The 22086-nt window shown below is 44.7% G+C and overlaps 1 long non-coding RNA gene across 12 annotated transcripts; it reads right to left on the reverse strand.

Annotated features, from left to right (window-relative positions):
- Positions 1–25: 25 nt before the first annotated feature.
- Positions 26–21454, reverse strand: LOC100933405. Of its 12 annotated transcripts, none has more exons than XR_004230729.1 (10): positions 21374–21454; positions 14052–14094; positions 12946–12987; positions 10740–10782; positions 6402–6444; positions 5282–5324; positions 4160–4202; positions 3041–3083; positions 1921–1963; positions 799–841 (listed from the first exon to the last, which is right to left on the reverse strand). It is a non-coding gene; the product is annotated as an uncharacterized LOC100933405 (long non-coding RNA). The 12 variants fall into 12 exon arrangements; XR_004230730.1 differs by lacking the exon at positions 21374–21454 and adding an exon at positions 17349–17364; XR_004230724.1 differs by lacking the exons at positions 12946–12987; positions 21374–21454 and adding an exon at positions 26–501 and having other exon boundaries at positions 14052–14148.
- Between the last annotated feature and the right edge of the window lie 632 nt (positions 21455–22086).

Here is a 22086-nt window from a genome sequence, read left to right on the forward strand (position 1 = left end):
TCGCCATGCTATTTTTAATCATTTCTCTCCTCGAGGATTTGGTGTAGATGAATAATTAGTTATTCCCAAGGTTATTTTGGATGCCTGCTAGATGGACACTTTCCACCTTGGAATAGCCCCCATGGAGAGAAATTGCTCACATTATTTCTTGGGATGGCTAAAAGCTGTGGAAAAATGTCTGAATTGGCAATCAACTTTGGAAAATTCACATTGAATAGCGACCAATTCTCTGCAGAGCAGTAATTGGAGAGACACTTTCAAGACACTTTCAATTATCTTTCTAAGTGTTCACTTCCAAGTTCTCTCTACTTCTAGAATGCTTTGTTGAACTCCTGAATAAGAGACGGATTCGATTTGCCTTGGTGATGGCAATGCAAGTTCTTTACACAAACGACTGAAAGGTTGGCCTATATCAGTCATCTGTAAGGGCTGAAGGTCATTGGGATTCCCAGACATAGTGCAGATTCGCTCTGGCTCTACCCTTGCCCCGAACTCCTTCACCTAGCAATAAAATGGATTGGGTTTCTCTGCCCCCTCTGAAATTGGTGCAGAATCCATTTCATGCCTGCAAATGTATCAACCACCACCTCAATTGTTACCACTCAGATTGGATAGCAGTTAGCCCAGGAAGCAGTAAGCCATACTAAGGCCACAGAACATCCTCCCTAGCCTCCCGAGGACACCCTCCAACTGGAGCACTCCAGAAAGCATAGGAGGCCCCTGGGATCTGGAGGAGATCCATCCTAGCTAGAAGAGGCATCAGGTTGTATCCAATTTACAAAGGGGCAGTAAACTCACCAGTTCTGGGTGAGGCGGGCTCTGCCGACGAACTCTCCTTTATCTAAAACAAAAACAGAAAGGAAATATAAGCAATAGCCGTGGAACATGATGTGCTTTGAAAGGTGCGCATAGTCATGCTAAGAAACCTCTAGGCTTCCACAATTACACTCAAAACCTGACCTCTCCCACTCTTTTGCACACAAAGAATTGGACTTTGTGTCTTCTCCAAACCCAAGCCCTACCAGCTAAGGAATTGGGACAGTCTATACGAAACTTCTTTATATGCCCCTTCATCTCCCAAATGGGAATGGTCCCATTGGGAATTTGGGTCCACGTCAAGGACACCATGCTATTTTTTAATCATTTCTCTCCCCGAGGATTTGGTGTAGATGAATAATTAGTTATTCCCAAGGTTATTTTGGATGCCTGCTAGATGGACACTTTCCACCTTGGAATAGCCCCCATGGACGGAAATTGCTCACATTATTTCTTGGGATGGCTAAAAGCTGTTGAAAAATGTCTGAATTGGCAATCAACTTTGGAAAATTCACATTGAATGGCCACCGATTCTCTGCAGAGCAGTAATTGGAGAGACACTTTCAAGACACTTTCAATTATCTTTCTAAGTGTTCACTTCCAAGTTCTCTCTACTTCTAGAATGCTTTGTTGAACTCCTGAATAAGAGACGGATTCGATTTGCCTTGGTGATGGCAATGCAAGTTCTTTACACAAACGACTGAAAGGTTGGCCTATATCAGTCATCTGTAAGGGCTGAAGGTCATTGGGATTCCCAGACATAGTGCAGATTCGCTCTGGCTCTACCCTTGCCCCGAACTCCTTCACCTAGCAATAAAATGGATTGGGTTTCTCTGCCCCCTCTGAAATTGGTGCAGAATCCATTTCATGCCTGCAAATCTATCCACCACCACCTCAATTGTTACCACTCAGACTGGGTAGCAGTCAGCCCAGGAAGCAGTCCGCCTTACAAAGGCCGCAGAACATCCTCCCTAGGCACCCGAGGATACCCTCCAACTGGAGCACTCCAGAAAACATAGGAGGCCCCTGGGATCTGGAGGAGATCCATCCTAGCTACAAGAGGCATCAGGTTGTATCCAATTTACAAAGGGGCAGTAAACTCACCAGTTCTGGATGAGGCGGGCTCTGCCGACGCACTCTCCTTTATCTAAAACAAAAACAGAAGAAAAAATAAGCAATAGCCGTGGAACATGATGTGCTTTGAAAGGTGCGAATAGTCATGTTAAGAAACCTCTAGGCTTCCACAATTACACTCAAAACCTGACCTCTCCCACTCTTTTGCACACAAAGAATTGGACTTTGTGTCTTCTCCAAACCAAGCCCTACCAGCTAAGGAATTGGGACAGTCTATACGAAACTTCTTTATATGCCCCTTCATCTCCCAAATGGGAATGGTCCCATTGGGAATTTGGGTCCACGTCAAGGACACCATGCTATTTTTTAATCATTTCTCTCCCCAAGGATTTGGTGTAGATGAGGAATTAGTTAATCCCAAGGATATTTTGGATGCCTGCTAGATGGACACTTTCCACCTTGGAATAGCCCCCATGGAGAGAAATTGCTCACATTATTTCTTGGGATGGCTAAAAGCTGTGGAAAAATGTCTGAATTGGCAATCAACTTTGGAAAATCCACATCGAATGGCCACCGATTCTCTGCAGAGCAGTAATTGGAGAGACACTTTCAAGACACTTTCAATTATCTTTCTAAGTGTTCACTTCCAAGTTCTCTCTACTTCTAGAATGCTTTGTTGAACTCCTGAATAAGAGACGGATTCGATTTGCCTTGGTGATGTCAATGCAAGTTCTTTACACAAACGACTGAAAGGTTGGCCTATATCTGTCATCTGTAAGGGCTGAAGGTCATTGGGATTCCCAGACATAGTGCAGATTCGCTCTGGCTCTACCCTTGCCCCGAACTCCTTCACCTAGAAATAAAATGGATTGGGTTTCTCTGCCCCCTCTGAAATTGGTACAGGATCCATTTCATGCCTGAAAATCTATCCACCACCACCTCAATTGTTACCACTCAGACTGGGTAGCAGTCAGCCCAGGAAGCAATCCGCCTTACAAAGGCTGCAGAACATCCTCCCTAGCCTCCCAAGGACACCCTCCAACTGGAGCACTCCAGAAAGCATAGGAGGCCCCGGGGATCTGGAGGAGATCCATCCTAGCTAGAAGAGGCATCAGGTTGTATCCAATTTACAAAGGGGAAGTAAACGCACCAGTTCTGGGTGAGGCGGGCTCTGCCAACGAACTCTCCTTTATCTAAAACAAAAACAGAAAGGAAATATAAGCAATAGCCGTGGAACATGATGTGCTTTGAAAGGTGCACATAGTCATGCTAAGAAACCTCTAGGCTTCCACAATTACACTCAAAACCTGACCTCTCCCACTCTTTTGCACACAAAGAATTGGACTTTGTGTCTTCTCCAAACCCAAGACCTGCCAGCTAAGGAATTGGGACAGTGTATACGAAACTTCTTTATATGCCCCTTCATCTCCCAAATGGGAATGGTCCCATTGGGAATTTGGGTCCACGTCAAGGACACCATGCTATTTTTTAATCATTTCTCTCCCCAAGGATTTGGTGGAGATGAGGAATTAGTTAATCCCAAGGATATTTTGGATGCCTGCTAGATGGACACTTTCCATCTTGGAATAGCCCCATGGAGAGAAATTGCTCACATTATTTCTTGGGATGGCTAAAAGCTTTGGAAAATGTCTGAATTGGCAATCAACTTTGGAAAATCCACATCGAATGGCCACCGATTCTGTGCAGAGCAGTAATTTGAGAGACACTTTCAAGACAATTTCAATTATCTTTCTAAGTGTTCACTTCCAATTTCTCTCTATTTCTAGAATGCTTTGTTGAACTCCTGAATAAGAGACGGATTCGATTTGCCTTGGTGATGGCAATGCAAGTTCTTTACACAAACGACTGAAAGGTTGGCCTATATCAGTCATCTGTAAGGGCTGAAGGTAATTGGGATTCCCAGACATAGTGCAGATTCGCTCTGGCTCTACCCTTGCCTGAACTCCTTCACCTAGCAATAAAATGGATTGGGTTTCTCTGCCCCCTCTGAAATTGGTGCAGAATCCATTTCATGCCTGCAAATCTATCCACCACCACCTCAATTGTTACCACTCAGACTGGGTAGCAGTCAGCCCAGGAAGCAGTCCGCCTTACAAAGCCTGCAGAACATCCTCCCTAGGCACCTGAATATACCCTCCAACTGGAGCACTCCAGAAAACATAGGAGGCCCCTGGGATCTGGAGGAGATCCATCCTAGCTACAAGAGGCATCAGGTTGTATCCAATTTACAAAGGGGCAGTAAACTCACCAGTTCTGGGTGAGGCGGGCTCTGCCGACGAACTCTCCTTTATCTAAAACAAAAACAGAAAGGAAATATAAGCAATAGCCGTGGAACATGATGTGCTTTGAAAGGTGCGAATAGTCATGTTAAGAAACCTCTAGGCTTCCACAATTACACTCAAAACCTGACCTCTCCCACTTTTTTGCACACAAAGAATTGGACTTTGTGTCTTCTCCAAACCCAAACCCTACCAGCTAAGGAATTGGGACAGTCTATACGAAACTTCTTTATATGCCGCATCATCTCCCAAATGGGTATGGTCCCATTGGGAATTTGGGTCCACGTCAAGGACACCATGTTATTTTTTAATCATTTCTCTCTTCAAGGATTTGGTGTAGATGAGGAATTAGTTAATCCCAAGGATATTTTGGATGCCTGCTAGATGGAGAATTTCCACCTTGGAATAGCCCCCATGGAGAGAAATTGCTCACATTATTTCTTGGGATGGCTAAAAGGTGTGGAAAAATGTCTGAATTGGCAATCAACTTTGGAAAATCCACATCGAATGGCCACCGATTCTCTGCAGAGCAGTAATTGGAGAGACACTTTCAAGACACTTTCAATTATCTTTCTAAGTGTTCACTTCCAAGTTCTCTCTACTTCTAAAATGCTTTGTTGAACTCCTGAATAAGAGACGGATTCGATTTGCCTTGGTGATGGCAATGCAAGTTCTTTACACAAACGACTGAAAGGTTGGCCTATATCAGTCATCTGTAAGGGCTGAAGGTCATTGGGATTCCCAGACATAGTGCAGATTCGCTCCGGCTCTACCCTTGCCCCGAACTCCTTCACCTAGCAATAAAATGGATTGGGTTTCTCTGCCCCCTCTGAAATTGGTGCAGAATCCATTTCATGCCTGCAAATCTATCCACCACCACCTCAATTGTTACCACTCAGACTGGGTAGCAGTCAGCCCAGGAAGCAGTCCGCCTTACAAAGGCTGCAGAACATCCTCCCTAGCCACCCGAGGATACCCTCCAACAGGAGCACTCCAGAAAACATAGGAGGCCCCTGGGATCTGGAGGAGATCCATCCTAGCTACAAGAGGCATCAGGTTGTATCCAATTTACAAAGGGGCAGTAAACTCACCAGTTCTGGATGAGGCGGGCTCTGCCGACGCACTCTCCTTTATCTAAAACAAAAACAGAAGAAAAAATAAGCAATAGCCGTCAACATGATGTGCTTTGAAAGGTGCGAATAGTCATGTTAAGAAACCTCTAGGCTTCCACAATTACACTCAAAACCTGACCTCTCCCACTCTTTTGCACACAAAGAATTGGACTTTGTGTCTTCTCCAAACCCAAGCCCTACCAGCTAAGGAATTGGGACAGTCTATACGAAACTTCTTTATATGCCCCTTCATCTCCCAAATGGGAATGGTCCCATTGGGAATTTGGGTCCACGTCAAGGACACCATGCTATTTTTTAATCATTTCTCTCCCCGAGGATTTGGTGTAGATGAATAATTAGTTAATCCCAAGGTTATTTTGGATGCCTGCTAGATGGACACTTTCCACCTTGGAATAGCCCCCATGGAGAGAAATTGCTCACATTATTTCTTGGGATGGCTAAAAGCTGTGGAAAAATGTCTGAATTGGCAATCAACTTTGGAAAATCCACATCGAATGGCCACCGATTCTCTGCAGAGCAGTAATTGGAGAGACACTTTCAAGACACTTTCAATTATCTTTCTAAGTGTTCACTTCCAAGTTCTCTCTACTTCTAGAATGCTTTGTTGAACTCCTGAATAAGAGACGGATTCGATTTGCCTTGGTGATGGCAATGCAAGTTCTTTACACAAACGACTGAAAGGTTGGCCTATATCAGTCATCTGTAAGGGCTGAAGGTCATTGGGATTCCCAGACATAGTGCAGATTCGCTCTGGCTCTACCCTTGCCCCGAACTCCTTCACCTAGCAATAAAATGGATTGGGTTTCTCTGCCCCCTCTGAAATTGGTGCAGAATCCATTTCATGCCTGCAAATGTATCAACCACCACCTCAATTGTTACCACTCAGATTGGGTAGCAGTCAGCCCAGGAAGCAGTAAGCCATACTAAGGCCACAGAACATCCTCCCTAGCCTCCCGAGGACACCCTCCAACTGGAGCACTCCAGAAAGCATAGGAGGCCCCTGGGATCTGGAGGAGATCCATCCTAGCTACAAGAGGCATCAGGTTGTATCCAATTTACAAAGGGGCAGTAAACTCACCAGTTCTGGGTGAGGCGGGCTCTGCCGACGAACTCTCCTTTATCTAAAACAAAAACAGAAAGGAAATATAAGCAATAGCCGTGGAACATGATGTGCTTTGAAAGGTGCGCATAGTCATGCTAAGAAACCTCTAGGCTTCCACAATTACACTCAAAACCTGACCTCTCCCACTCTTTTGCACACAAAGAATTGGACTTTGTGTCTTCTCCAAACCCAAGCCCTACCAGCTAAGGAATTGGGACAGTCTATACGAAACTTCTTTATATGCCCCTTCATCTCCCAAATGGGAATGGTCCCATTGGGAATTTGGGTCCACGTCAAGGACACCATGCTATTTTTTAATCATTTCTCTCCCCAAGGATTTGGTGTAGATGAGGAATTAGTTAATCCCAAGGATATTTTGGATGCCTGCTAGATGGACACTTTCCACCTTGGAATAGCCCCCATGGAGAGAAATTGCTCACATTATTTCTTGGGATGGCTAAAAGCTGTGGAAAAATGTCTGAATTGGCAATCAACTTTGGAAAATCCACATCGAATGGCCACCGATTCTCTACAGAGCAGAAATTGGAGAGACACTTTCAAGACACTTTCAATTATCTTTCTAAGTGTTCACTTTCAAGTTCTCTCTACTTCTAGAATGCTTTGTTGAACTCCTGAATAAGAGACGGATTCGATTTGCCTTGGTGATGGCAATGCAAGTTCTTTACACAAACGACTGAAAGATTGGCCTATATCAGTCATCTGTAAGGGCTGAAGGTCATTGGGATTCCCAGACAGAGTGCAGATTCGCTCCGGCTCCACCCTTGCCCCGAACTCCTTCACCTAGCAATAAAATGGATTGGGTTTCTTCCCCCCTCTGGGTGGTCAGAATCCATTTCATGCCCCAAAAATCTATCAACCACCACCTCAAATGTTACCACTCAGACTGGGTGCAGTCAGCCCAGGAACGTCCGCCTTACAAAGGCTGCAGAACATCCCCTAGGCAAGGATACCCTCCAACTGGAGCACTCCAGAAAACATGAGCCCCTGGGATCAGGAGGAGATCCATCCCAGCTAGAAGAGGCTCAGGTTTATCCAATTTACAAAGGGGGCAGTAAACTCACGAGTTCTGGATGAGGCGGGCTCTGCCACCTCCCCATCTAAAACAAAAACAGAAAAAAAAAAAGCAATAGCCAATGGAACATGATGTGCTTTGAAAGGTGCGAATATCATGTTAAGAAACCTCTACTTACAATTACCTCAAAACCTGCCTCTCCTCTTTTGCACACAAAGAATTGGACTTTGTGTCTTCCAATCCCAAGCCCTATCAGCTAAGGAATTGGGACAGTCTATACAAAACTTCTTTTTTCCCCATCATCTCCCAAATGGGAATGGTCCCATTAAATTTGGGTCCCCTCAAGGACACCATGCTATTTTTTTAATCATTTCTCTCCCCAAAAGTTTTGTAGATGAGGAATTAGTTAATCCCAAGGATATTTTGGATGCCTACTAGATGGACACTTTCCACCTTGGAATAGCCCCCATGGAGAGAAATTCTCAATTATTTTTGGGATGGCTAAAAGCTGTGGAAAAATGTCCAAATTAATCAACTTTGGAAAATCCAATCGAATGGACACCGATTCTCTGCCACCAGTAATTGGGAGGCACTTTCAAAAGGCACTTTCAATTATCTTTCTAAGTGTTCCTTCCAAGTTCTCTCTACTTCTAGAATGCTTTGTTGAACTTCTGAATAGAGACGGTTCGATTTTCCTTGGTAAGGTAAAAGTTCTTTAACAAACGACTGGAAAGGTTGGCCTATATCCAGTCATTGTTAAGGGCTGAAAGGTCATTGGGATTCCCAGACAGGTGTGGGTTGCTCCGGCTCTACCCCTTGCCCAACTCTTTCTCTAACTAAAATGGATTGGGTTTCTCCTGCCCCCCTCTGGAAATTGGGCAGAATCCATTTCTGCCTGCAAATGTAATCAACACCACCTCCCAATTTTTCAACTCAGACTGGGTGGCAGTGGGAAACACTCTGCCACAAAGGCCATAAGAACATTCTCCCTAGGCACCCGGGGACACCCCTCCAACTGGGCACTCCAGAAAACATAGGAGGCCCCCTGGGATCAGGATCCATCCCTTAAAGGCATCCAGGTTGTATCCAATTTACAAAGGGGCAGTAAACTCATCAGTTCTGGATGGGCGGGTTGCCGACGCCCTCTCCTTTATCCTAAAACAAAAACAGAAGAAAAAATAAGCAATAGCCGCGGAACATGATTTCTTTGAAAGGTGGCATTTCATGCTAAGAAACCTCTGAAGCTTCACAATTACCTCCAAAACCCTGACCCTCTCCCACTCTTTTGCCACGAATTGGACTTTGTGTTCTCCAAAACCCCTACCAACTAAAATTTGGGACAGTCTATACAAACTTCTTTATATGCCCCAATTCCCAAATGGGAATGGTCCCATTGGGAATTTTGGGTCCCAATCCAAAGGACACCATGCTATTTTTTAATCATTTCTCTCCCCAAAGGATTTGGGTGTAGGAATTAGTTAACCCCAAAGGATATTTTTGGATGCCCTGCTAGATGGACACTTTCCATCTTGGAATATTAATGGAGAGAAATTGCTCACATTATTTCTTGGGATGGCTAAAAGCTTTGGAAAAATGTCTGGTTGGCAATCCAACTTTGGAAAATCCCATCGAATGGCCCCCCGATTCTCTGCAGAGCAGTAATTGGAGAGATACTTTCAAACACTTTCAATTATCTTTTCCTAAGTGTTCACTTCCAAGTTCTCTCTACTTCTAGAATGCTTTTGAACTCCTGAATAAGAGCATTCATTTGCCTTGGTGATGGCAATGCAAGTTCCTTACACAAATGACTGAAAGGTTGGCATATATGAGTCATCTGTAAGGGCTGAAGGTCATTGGGATTCCCAGACATAGTGCAGATTCGCTCTGGCTCTACCCTTGCCCAGAACTCTTTCACCTAGCAATAAAATGGATTGGGTTTCTCTGCCCCCTCTGAAATTGGTGCAGAATCCATTTCATGCCTGCAAATCTATCAACCACCACCTCAAATGTTACCACTCAGACTGGGTAGCAGTCAGCCCAGGAAACAGTCCCCTTACAAAGGCCCGAACATCCCCCCAGGCACACGGGATACCCTCCAACTGGAGCACTCCAGAAAACATAGGAGGCCCTGGGATCTGGAGGAGATCCTAGCTAGAAGAGGCATCAGGTTTGTATCCAATTTAAAAGGGGCAGTAAACTCCCAGTTCTGGATGGGGCGGGCTCTCCAAACACACTCTCCTTTATCTAAAACAAAACAGAAGAAAAAAATAAGCAATAGCTTGGAACGGTGTCTTTGAAAGGTTGCGAATAGTCATGTTAAAGAAACCCTAAACTTACAATTACCTCAATACCGGCCTCTCCCTCTTTTTGCACAAAAGAATTGGACTTTGGTTTTCTCCAATCCCAACCCTACCAGCTAAGGAATTGGGACAGTCTATCAAACTTCCTTTATATTCCCCATCATCTCCCAAATGGGTATTTCCATTTGGGAATTTGGGTCCACATAAAGGACACCATCCATTTTTTAATCATTTCTCTCCCGAGGATTTGGGTATAGATGAGGGTTAGTTAATCCCAAGGATATTTTGGATTCTGGATGGACACTTTCCACCGGAAATTAGCCCCCATGGAAGAAATTGCTCACATTATTTCTTGGGATGGCTAAAAGCTGTGGAAAAAATTGTTCCCAATTGGCAATCAACTTTGGAAAATCCCATCGAATGGCCCCGATTCTCTGCAGAGCAGTAATTGGAGAGACACTTTCAAGACACTTTCCAATTATCTTTCTAGTGTTTCACTTCCAAGTTTCTCTACTTCTAGAATGCTGTTGAACTCCTGAATAAGGGCATTCGATTTGCCTTGGTGATGTAATGCAAGTTCTTTAACAAACGACTGAAAGGTTGGCATATTATGGTCATCTGTAAGGGCTGAAGGTCATTGGGGATTCCCAGACATAGTGCAATTCGCTCTGGCTCTACCCTTGGCTCCTTCACCTAGCAATAAAATGGGTTGGGTTTCTCTGCCCCCTCTAAAGGTGGTGCAGAATCCATTTCATTCCTGCCAAATCTATCAAACCACCTCAAATGTTCCACTCCAGACTGGGTGGCAGTCAGCCCAGGAAGGCGTCCGCCTTACAAGGCTGCAGAACATACTCCCTAGGCACCCGGGATGCCCTCAACTGGGCACTCCAGAAAACCCAAAGGGAGGCCCTGGGATCTGGAGGAGATCCATCCCAGCTGAGGATAAATTTGGATCCAATTTACAAAGGGGATAAACTCCACCAGTTCTGGATGAGGCGGGCTCTGCCGACGCACTCTCCTTTATCTAAAAACAAAAAGAGAAGAAAAAAATAAGCAATAGCGGTGGAACATGATGGTCTTTGAAAGTTTGCGAATGGTCATGTTAAAAAAACCCTTAAACTTACAATTACCACTCAATACCTGACCTCTCCCCTCTTTTACACAAAAAATTGGACTTTGTGTCTTCTCAATCCCAAACCCCTACCAGCTGGGTTTGGGACAGTCTTATGAAACTTTCTTTATATTCCCATCATCTCCCAAATGGGTATGGTCCCATTGGGAATTTGGTCCACGTCAAAGGACAATGCCATTTTTTAATCCATTTTCTCCCCGGGATTTGGAATAGATGAGGAATTGGGTTAATCCCAAAGGATATTTTTGGATGCCTGCTAGATGGACACTTTCCACCTTGGAATAGCCCCCCATGGAGAAATTGCTCACATTATTTTTGGGATGGCTAAAGCTGTGGAAAAATGTCTGGAATTGGCAATCAACTTTGGAAAATCCACATCGAATGGACCCGATTCTCTGCGGGCATTTTGGGAGGGCACTTTCAAGGGCACTTTCAATTATCTTTTTAAGTGTTCACTTCCAAAGTTCTCTCTACTTCTAGAATGCTTTTTGAACTTCTGAATAAGAGACGGATTCCGATTTGCCTTGGTGAATTAATGCAAGTTCTTTACACAAACGACTGAAAGGTTGGCCTATATCCAGTCATCAGTAAGGGCTGAAGGTCATTGGGATTCCCCAGACAGAGTGCAATTCGCTCCGGCTCTACCCTTGCCCCGAACTCCTTCTCCCTAGCAATAAAATGGATTGGGTTTTCTCCCCCTCTGGGGTTGGTGCAGAATCCATTTCATGCCCTGCAAATCTATAACCACCTCAATTGTTACCACTCAGACTGGGTAGCAGTCCCAGCCCGGGAAACGTCCCCAAAAGGCTGCAGAACATCCTCCTAGGCACTCGAGGATCCCCCAACTGGAGCACTCCAGAAAACAAGGAGGCCCCTGGGATCTGGAGGAACCCTCCTAGCTACAAGAGGCATCAGGTTGTATCCAATTTACAAAGGGGCAAGTAAACTCACCAGTTCGGGATGAGGCGGGTTCCGGCGCACTCTCCTTTATCTAAAAACAAACCGAAGAAAAAATAAGCAATAATTGGAACATGATGTGCTTTGAAAGGGTGCGAATAGTCATGTTAGGAAACCTCTAAGGCTTCCACAATTACCTCAAAACCTGACCTCTCCCACTCTTTTGCCACACAAAGAATTGGACTTTGTGTCTTCTCCAAACCTAAGCCCTAAGCCCTAAAGGAATTGGGACAGTCTATACGAAACTTCTTTATATACCCCATCATCTCCCAAATGGGTATGGTCCAATTGGGAATTTGGGTCCACGTCAAGGACACCATGCGATTTTTTAATCATTTCTCTCCCCGAGGTTTTGGTGTAGATGAGGAATTAGTTAATCCCAAGGATATTTTGAATGCCTGCTAGATGGACACTTTCCACCCGGAATAGCCCCCCATGGAGAGAAATTGCCACATTATTTCTTGGGATTTAAAAGCTGTGGAAAAAATGTCTGAATTGGCAATCAACTTTGGAAAATCCACATCGAATGGACCGGAATTCTCTGGAAGGAATTGGAGAACACTTTAAGACACTTTCAATTATCTTTCTAAGTGTTCACTTCCAAGTTCTCTCTACTTCTAGAATGCTTTGTTGAACTCCTGAATAAGAGACGGATTCGATTTGCCTTGGTGATGGCAATGCAAGTTCTTTACACAAACGACTGAAAGGTTGGCTTTTGGTTTATGGAAGGGCTAAAGGAGCATTGGGATTCCCAGACAGAGTGCAGATTCGCTCCGGCTCCACCCTTGCCCAGAACTCCTTCACCTAGCAATAAAATGGATTGGGTTTCTCTGCCCCCTCTGAAATTGGTGCAGAATCCATTTCATGCCTGCAAATCTATCAACCACCACCTCAAATGTTACCACTCAGACTGGGTAGCAGTCAGCCCAGGAAAGCAGTCCGCCTTACAAAGGCTGCAGAACATCCCCCTGGGCACACGAGGTCCCTCCAACTGGGCACTCCAGAAAACATAGGAGGCCCCTGGGATCTGGAGGAGATCCATCCCAGCTAGAAGAGGCATCAGGTTGTATCCAATTTACAAAGGGGCAGTAAACTCACCAGTTCTGGATGAGGCGGCTCTGCCGACACACTCTCCTTTATCTAAAACAAAAACAGAAGAAAAAAAAGCAATAGCGGTTGGAACTTGGTGTCTTTGAAGGTTTGGGAATAGTCATGTTAAGAAACCTCTAGGCTTCCACAATTACACTCAATACCTGACCTCTCCCACTCTTTTGCACACAAAGAATTGGACTTTGTGTCTTCTCCAATCCCAAGCCCTACCAGCTAAGGAATTGGGACAGTCTATACGAAACTTCTTTATATTCCCCATCATCTCCCAAATGGGTATGGTCTCATTGGGAATTTGGGTCCCACTCAAAAGGACACCATGCCTTTTTTAATCATTTCTCCCCGAAGTTTGGTAATAGATGAGGAATTGGTTAATCCCAAGGATATTTTTGGATGCCTGCTGGATGGCCTTTCCACCTTGGAATAGCCCCCATGGAAGAAATTGCTCACATTATTTCTTGGGATTTTTAAAAGCCTTGGAAAAATGTCTGAATTGGCAATCAACTTTGGAAAATCCCACATCGAAATACCGATTCTCTGCAGGCAGTAATTGGAGAGACACTTTCAGACACTTTCAATTATCTTTCTAAGTGTTCACTTCCAAGTTCTCTCTACTTCTAGGAATGCTTTGTTGAACTCCTGAATAAGAGACGCATTCGATTTGCCTTGGTGATGGCAATGCAAGTTCTTTACACAAACGACTGAAAGGTTATTAAGGTCTTCTGTGGGCTGAAGGTATTGGGATTCCCAGACATAGTGCAGATTCGCTCTGGCTCTACCCTTGCCCCGAACTCCTTCACCTAGCAATAAAATGGATTGGGTTTCTCTGCCCCCTCTGAAATTGGTGCAGAATCCATTTCATTCCTGCAAATCTATCAACCACCACCTCAAAATGACCCACTCAGACTGGGTAGCAAGTCAGCCCAGGAAGCAGTCCCGCCCACAAAGGCTGGGAACATACTCCCTAGGCACCCGAGGATACCCTCCAACTGGAGCACTCCAGAAAACATAGGAGGCCCCTGGGATCTGGAGGAGATCCATCCCAGCTAGAATTGGCATCAGGTTGTATCCAATTTACAAAGGGGCAGTAAACTCACCAGTTCTGGATGAGGCGGGCTCTGCCGACGCACTCTCCTTTATCTAAAACAAAAACAGAAGAAAAAATAAGCAATAGCGGTGGAACATGATGTGCTTTGAAAGTTTGCAATGGTCATGTTAAAAACCTCTAAGGCTTCCCACAATTCACTAATACCTGACCTCCCACTCTTTTTGCCACAAGAATTGGACTTTGTGTCTTCTCCAATCCCAAGCCCTACTAGCTAAGGATTTGGGACAGTCTATATGAAACTTCTTTATATTCCCCATCATCTCCCAAATGGGTATGGTCCCATTGGGAATTTGGGTCCACGTCAAGGACACCATGCCATTTTTTAATCATTTTCTCTCCCCGAGGTTTGGGAATAGATGAAATTAGTTAATCCCAAAGGGATATTTTGGATGCCCCTTGCTAGATGGACACTTTCCCACCTTGGAATAGCCCCATGGAAAATTGCTCACATTATTTTTGGGATGGCTAAAAGCTGTGGAAAAATGTCTGGAATTGGCAATCCAACTTTGGAAAACATCGAATGGACCACCGATTTCCTGCAGAGCAGTAATTGGGAGGAACACTTTCAAGGCACTTTCAATTATCTTTCTAAGTGTTCCTTCCAAAGTTCTCTCTACTTCTAGAATGCTTTGTTGAACTTCTGAATAAGACGGTTCGATTTGCCTTGGTGATGGCTCAAGTTCTTTACCAAACGACTGAAAGGTTGGCCTATATCAGTCATCAGTAAGGGGCTGAAAGGTCATTGGGATTCCCAGACAGAGTGCAGATTCCTCCCGCTCCACCCTTGCCCCGAACTCCTTCTCTAAAAAATGGATTGGGTTTCTCTGCCCCTCTGAAATTGGTGCAGAATCCATTTCATGCCTGCAAATCCTATCCACCACCACCTCCAATTGTTACCCACTCCAGGCTGGGTAGCAGTCAGCCCAAGGGATCCGCCTTACAAGGCTGCGGAACATCCTCCCCTAGGCACTCCGGGATCCCCCAACTGGAGCACTCCAAGAAACTTTGGGCCCCTGGGATCTGGGGGTTCATCCTAGCTACAAGAGGCTCAGGTTGTTCCAATTTACAAAGGGCGGTAAACTCAAAGTTCGGGATGAGGCGGGCTCTTGCCGCACTCCTCCTTTATCTAAAACAAACACAGAAGAAAAAAATAAGCAATACCCTTGGAACATGATGTGCTTTGAAAGGTGCGAATAGTCATGTTAGGAAACCTCTAGGCTTCCACAATTCACTCAAAACCTTTGACCTCCCCACTCTTTTTAAAAAGAATTGGACTTTGTGTCTTCTCCAAACCTAAGCCCTACCAGCTAAGGAATTGGGACAGTCTATACGAAACTTCTTTATATACCCCATCATCTCCCAAATGGGTATGGTCCAATTGGGAATTTGGGTCCACGTCAAGGACACCATGCCATTTTTTAATCATTTCTCTCCCCGAGGTTTTTGGTGTAGATGAGGTGGAAATCCCAAGGATTTTTGGAATGCCTGCTAGATGGACACTTTCCACCTTGGAATAGCCCCCATGGAGAGAAATTGCTCACATTATTTCTTGGGATGGCTAAAAGCTGTTGAAAAATGTCTGAATTGGCAATCCAACTTTGGAAAATCCCATCGAATGGCCGATTCTCTGCAGAGCAGTTTGGGAGGAACACTTTTAAGACACTTTTCAATTATCTTTCTAAAGTGTTCCTTAATTCTCTCTACTTCTAGAATGCTTTGTTGAACTCCTGAATAAGAGACGGTTCGATTTTGCCTTGGTGATGGCAATGCAAGTTCTTTACACAAACGACTGAAAGGTTGGCCTTTAGTCATCTGTAAGGGCTGAAGGTCATTGGGATTCCCCAGACATAATTTAGAATTCGCTCCGGCTCTACCCTTGCCCCGAACTCCTTCACCTGCAATAAAATGGATTGGGTTTCTCCTGCCCCCTCTGGAAGGGGTACCGAATCCATTTCATTCCTGCAAATCTATCAACCACCACCTCCAAATGTTACCACTCAGACTGGGTAGCAGTCAGCCCAAGGGATCCCGCCTTACAAAGGCTGCCAGAAACCCCCTGGGCACCCGAGGATACCCTCCCAACTTTGGGCACTCCAGAAAACATAAGGCCCCTGGGATCGGAGAATCCATCCCAACTAGAAGGGATCAGGTTGTATCCAATTTACAAAGGGGCGGTAAACTCACCGGTTCTGGATGAGGGCGGGCTCTGCCGACCACTCTCCTTTATCTAAAACAAAAACAGAAGAAAAAAAATAAGCAATAGCGGTGGAACATGATTTCTTTGAAAGGTTTGGAATAGTCCATGTTAAAACCTCTAAACTTACAATTACCTAATACCTGACCTCTCCCACTCTTTTGCACACAAAAGGAATTGGACTTTGTGTCTTCTCAATAAGCCCCTACCAACTAAGGAATTTGGGACCAGTCTTATGAAACTTCTTTATATGCCCCATCATCTCCCAAATGGGTATGGTCCCATTGGGAATTTGGGTCCACGTCAAGGACACCATGCCATTTTTTAATCATTTCTCTCCCCGAGGATTTTGGAAGATGGAGGAATTAGTTAATCCCAAAGGATATTTTGGATTGCCTGCTGGATGGACACTTTCCCCTTGGAATAGCCCCATGGAGAAATTGCTCACTTATTTTTGGGATGGCTAAAAGCTGTGGAAAAATGTCTGGTTGGAATCAACTTTGGAAAATCCACATCGAATGGCCACCGATTCTCTACAGAGCAAATTGGGGAAGACACTTTCAAAGGCACTTTCAATTATCTTTTAATGTTCACTTCCAAAGTTCTCTCTACTTCTAAGAATGCTTTGTTGAACTTCCTGAATAAGGAACCATTCGATTTGCCTTGGTGATGGCAATGAGTTCTTTAACAAACGACTTGAAAGGTTGGCCTATATAGTCATCCGTAAGGGCTGAAGGTCATTGGGATTCCCAGGCAAGTGCAGATTCGCTCCGGCTCTCCCTTGCCCGAACTCCTTCCCTAGCAATAAAATGGATTGGGTTTCTCTCCCCCCTCGGTTGGTGCAGAATCCATTTCATTCCTGCAAATCTATCCAACCCACCACCTCCAAATTGTTACCACTCAGACTGGGTAGCAGTCAGCCCAGGAAACAGTCCCCTTCCAAAGGCTGCAGAACATCCTCCCTAGGCACCCGAGGATACCCCCAACTGGGCACTCCAGAAAACATAGGAGGCCCTGGGATCTGGAGGGAGATCCATCCCAGCCAAAGGCATCCCAGGTTGTATCCAATTTTACAAAGGGCATTAAACTCACCAGTTCCGGATGAGGCCGAATTGCCAACCACTCTCCTTTATCTAAAACAAAAACAGAAGAAAAAATAAGCAATAGCCTTGGAACATGATGTTCCTTTGAAAGGTTTGCGAATAGTCATGTTAAGGAAACCTCCCTGAAGCCCACAATTACACTCAAACCTGACCTCTCCCCACTCTTTTTACACAAAGAATTGGACTTTTGTGTCTTCTCCAATCCCAAGCCCTACCAGCTAAGGATTTGGGACAGTCTATATGAAACTTCTTTATATACCCCATCATCTCCCAAATGGGTATGGTCCAATTGGGAATTTGGGTCCACGTCAAGGACACCATGCCATTTTTTAATCATTTCTCTCCCCGAGGTTTTGGTGTAGATGAGGAATTAGTTAATCCCAAGGATATTTTGAATGCCTGCTAGATGGACACTTTCCACCTTGGAATAGCCCCCATGGAGAGAATTGCTCCCATTATTTTTGGGATGGCTAAAAGCTGTTGGAAAAATGTCGAATTGGCAATCCAACTTTTGGAAAATCCCATCGAATGGCCACCGATTCTCTGCAGAGCAAATTGGAGGAACACTTTTAAGGCACTTTCAATTATCTTTTCTAAGTGTTCCTTAAGTTCTCTCTACTTCTAGAATGCTTTGTTGAACTTCCTGAATAAGAGACCGGATTCATTTGCCTTGGTGATGGCAAGAAGTTCTTTAACAAACGACTGAAAAGGTTGGCCTATATCAGTCATCGTAAGGGCTTTGAAGGTCATTGGGATTCCCAGACAAGTGCAGATTCGCTCCGGCTCTACCCTTGCCCCAAACTCCTTCCCTAGAATAAAATGGATTGGGTTTTCTCTCCCCCTCTGAAATTGGTGCAGAATCCATTTCAAACCTGCAAATTATCCAACCACCACCTCAATTGTTTACCACTCAGACTGGGTTGGCAGTCAGCCCAGGGAAGAGTCCGCCTTACAAAGGCCTAAGAACATTCCTCCCTAGGCACCGGAACCCCCCAACTGGAGCACTCCCAGAAAACATAGGGGCCCCTGGGATCTGGAGGAGATCCCATCCCTAGCTACAAGAAGGCATCAGGTTGTATCCAATTTACAAAGGGGCAGTAAACTCCCAGTTCGGATGGGCGGGTCTTAAAACGCCTCTCCTTTTATCCTAAAAAAAACAAAGAAAAAAAAAAAAATAGCCTTGGAACATGATGTGCTTTGAAAGGTCTATAGTCATTAAAAACCTCTACTTCCCAATACACTCAAAACCCGACCTCTCCCACTCTTTTTGCACACAAAAATTGGATTTTGTGTCTATAAACCACCCTACCAGCTAAGGAATTGGGACAGTCCTCGCTTCTTTGTATCCCTTATCTCCCCAAATGGGAATGGTCCCCATTAGAATTTGGGTCCCACGTCAAAGGACACCATCTATTTTTGATCATTCTCTCCCAAGGATTTGGTGTGTGAGGAATTAGTTAATCCCAAGGATATTTTGGATCCTGCTGGATGGAACTTTCCACCTTGAATAGCCCCATGGAAGAAATTGCTCACATTATTTCTTGGGATGGCTAAAAGCTTGGAAAAAAGTCCGAATTGGCAATCAACTTTGGAAAATCCACATCGAATCCCCGATTTCTCAGGAGAAATTGGAAGACACTTTCAAGACACTTTCAATTATCTTTCTAATGTTCCTTCAAGTTCTCTCTACTTCTAGAATGCTTTGTTGAACTTCTGAATAAGAGACGGTTCGATTTGCCTTGGTGATGGCAATGCAAGTTCTTTACACAAACGACTAAAGCTTGGCCCTATATCAGTCATCAGTAAGGGCTGAAAGGTCATTGGGATTCCCAGACAGAGTGCAGATTCCTCCGCTCTCCCTTGCCCCGAACTCCTTCTCCTACAATAAAATGGTTGGGTTTCTCTGCCCCTCGGGGGTGCAGAATCCATTTCATTGCAAATCTATCCACCACCACCTCAATTTTCCCCAGATGGGTGCAGTCAGCCCGGAAGCAGTCCCCTTCAAGGCCAGAACATCCTCCCTAGGCACCGGGGATCCCCCAACTGGACACTCCAGAAAACATAAGGCCCCTGGGATCTGGGAGATCCATCCCTAGCTCAAGAGGGCATCAGGTTGTATCCAATTTACAAAGGGCAGTAAACTCACAGTTCTGGATAGGGGCGGCTCTCCGACACACCTCCATCTAAAAAAAAAGAAGAAAAAATAAGCAAACCGGAACATGATGTGCTTTGAAAATTTGAATAGTCATTTAAAACCTCTAAGGCTTCAATTCCTCAAAAATGACCTCTCCCACTCTTTTTTAAAATTGGCTTTTGTTTCTCAAACCTAAGCCCCTACCAGCTAAGGGTGGGACAGTCTATAGAAACCTTTATTCCCATCATCTCCCAAATGGGTTGGTCCAATTGAATTTGGGTCCACTCAAAACCCTGCCTTTTTAATCATTTCTCTCCCCGGGTTTTGGTGTAGATGAGGTTAGTTAATCCCAAGGATATTTTGAATGCCTGCTAGATGGACCTTTCCACCTTGGAATAGCCCCCATGGGAGAAATTGCTCACTTTATTTCTTGGGATGGCTAAAAAGCTGTGGAAAAATGTCTGAATTGGCAATCAACTTTGGAAAATCCACTGAATGGCCCCGATTCTCTCAGGCAAAATTGGAGAACACTTTCAAGACACTTTCAATTATCTTTTGTTTCACTTCCAAGTTCTCTTTACTTCAGAATGCTTTGTTGAACTCCTGAATAAGAGACGCATTGTTGCCTTATGATGGAAGAAGTTCTTTACACAAACGACTGAAAGGTTGGCATATATGAGTCATCTTAAGGGCTGGGTCATTGGGATTAGACATAGTGCAGATTCCTCTGGCTCTACCTTCCGAACTCCTTCCCCTAGCAATAAAATGGATTGGTTTCTCTGCCCCCTCTGAAATTGGTGCAGAATCCATTTCATGCCTGCAAATCTATCGACCACCACCTCAATTGTTACCACTCAGACTGGGTAGCAGTCAGCCCAGGAACGTCCGCCACAAGGCCAGAACATCCTCTAGGCACTCAGGTACCCCCAACGGACACTCCAGAAACATAGGAGCCCCTGGGATCTGGAGGGGATCCATCCCTCTAAAAAGAGGCATCAGGTTTCCAATTTACAAGGGGCAGTAAACTCACCAGTTGGGATGAGGCGGGCTCTGCCCACTCTCCATCTAAAACAAAAACAGAAAGAAAAAATAAGCAATAGCCTTGGAACATGATGTGCTTTGAAAGGTACATGTCATGCTAAAAACCTCTAAACCCCACAATTACCTCAAACCTGACCTCTCCCACTCTTTGCACACAAAGTTGGACTTTGTGTCTACTCCAAACCAAAGCCCTACCAGCTAAGGAATTGGGACAGTCTATACACCCTTCTTTATAGCCCCATCATCTCCCAAATGGGAATGTCCCATTGGGTTTGGTGTCAAGGACACCATGCTATTTTTTTAATCATTTCTCTCCCCAAGGATTTGGTGTAGATGAGGAATTAGTTAACCCCAAGGATATTTTGGATGCCTGCTAGATGGACACTTTCCATCGTGGAATAGCCCCCATGGAGAGAAATTGCTCACATTATTTCTTGGGATGGCTAAAACCTTTGGAAAAATGTCAAGCAAATCCTTTGGAAAATCCCCATCAATACCGATTCTCTAGCATAATTGGAAGAACTTTAAAACTTTAAATTACCCTATTTCCTTCCAAGTTCTCTACTTCTAGAATGCTTTGTTGAACTCCTGAATAAGAGACCTTCCTTGCCTTGGTTTGGGAATGAAGTTCTTTACACAAACGACTGAAAGGTTGGCATATATGGTCATCTGTGGGCTGGGGTCATTAGGTTCCCAGCTAGTGCAGATTCGCTCTGGTCTACCCCTTGCCCGAACTCCTTCACCTAGCTAAAATGGATTGGGTTTCTCTGCCCCCTCTGAAATTGGTGCAGAATCCATTTCATGCCAGTAAATCTATCAACCACCACCTCAAATGTTACCACTCAGACTGGGTAGCAGTCAGCCCAGGAAGCAGTCCGCCTTACAAAGGCTGCAGAACATCCCTCCTAGGCACACGAGGATACCCTCCAACTGGAGCACTCCAGAAAACATAGGAGGCCCCTGGGATCGGAGGAGATCCATCCCACTAGAAGAGGCATCAGGTTGTATCCAATTTACAAAGGGGCGTAAACTCACAGTTCTGGAAGGGGCTCTGCCGACCACTCTCCTTTTTAAAACAAAAACAGAAGAAAAAAATAAGCAATAGCTGGAACATGATCTTTGCTTTCAAATGTCATTTAAGAAACCTCTAAACTTCCACAATTACATAATACCGCCTCTCCCACTCTTTTGCACACAAAGAATTGGACTTTGTGTCTTCTCCAATCCCAAGCCCTACCAGCTAAGGAATTGGGACAGTCTATATGAAACTTCTTTATATTCCCCATCATCTCCCAAATGGGTATGGTCCCATTGGGAATTTGGGTCCATCAGGACACCATGACATTTTAATCATTTTCTCCCCGAGGTTTGGTATAGATGGGAATTTGTTTCCCGGATATTTTGGATGCCTGCTAGATAACTTTCCACCTTGGAATAGCCCCATGGAGAAATTGCTCACATTATTTTGGGATGGCTAAAAGCTGTGGAAAATGTCTGAATTGAATCAACGTTGGAAAATCCACATCGAATGGACAGATTCTCTGAAGCAGTA

This window comes from Sarcophilus harrisii, unplaced genomic scaffold (assembly GCF_902635505.1).
Source record: "Sarcophilus harrisii unplaced genomic scaffold, mSarHar1.11, whole genome shotgun sequence".
Classification (NCBI taxonomy): domain Eukaryota; kingdom Metazoa; phylum Chordata; class Mammalia; order Dasyuromorphia; family Dasyuridae; genus Sarcophilus; species Sarcophilus harrisii.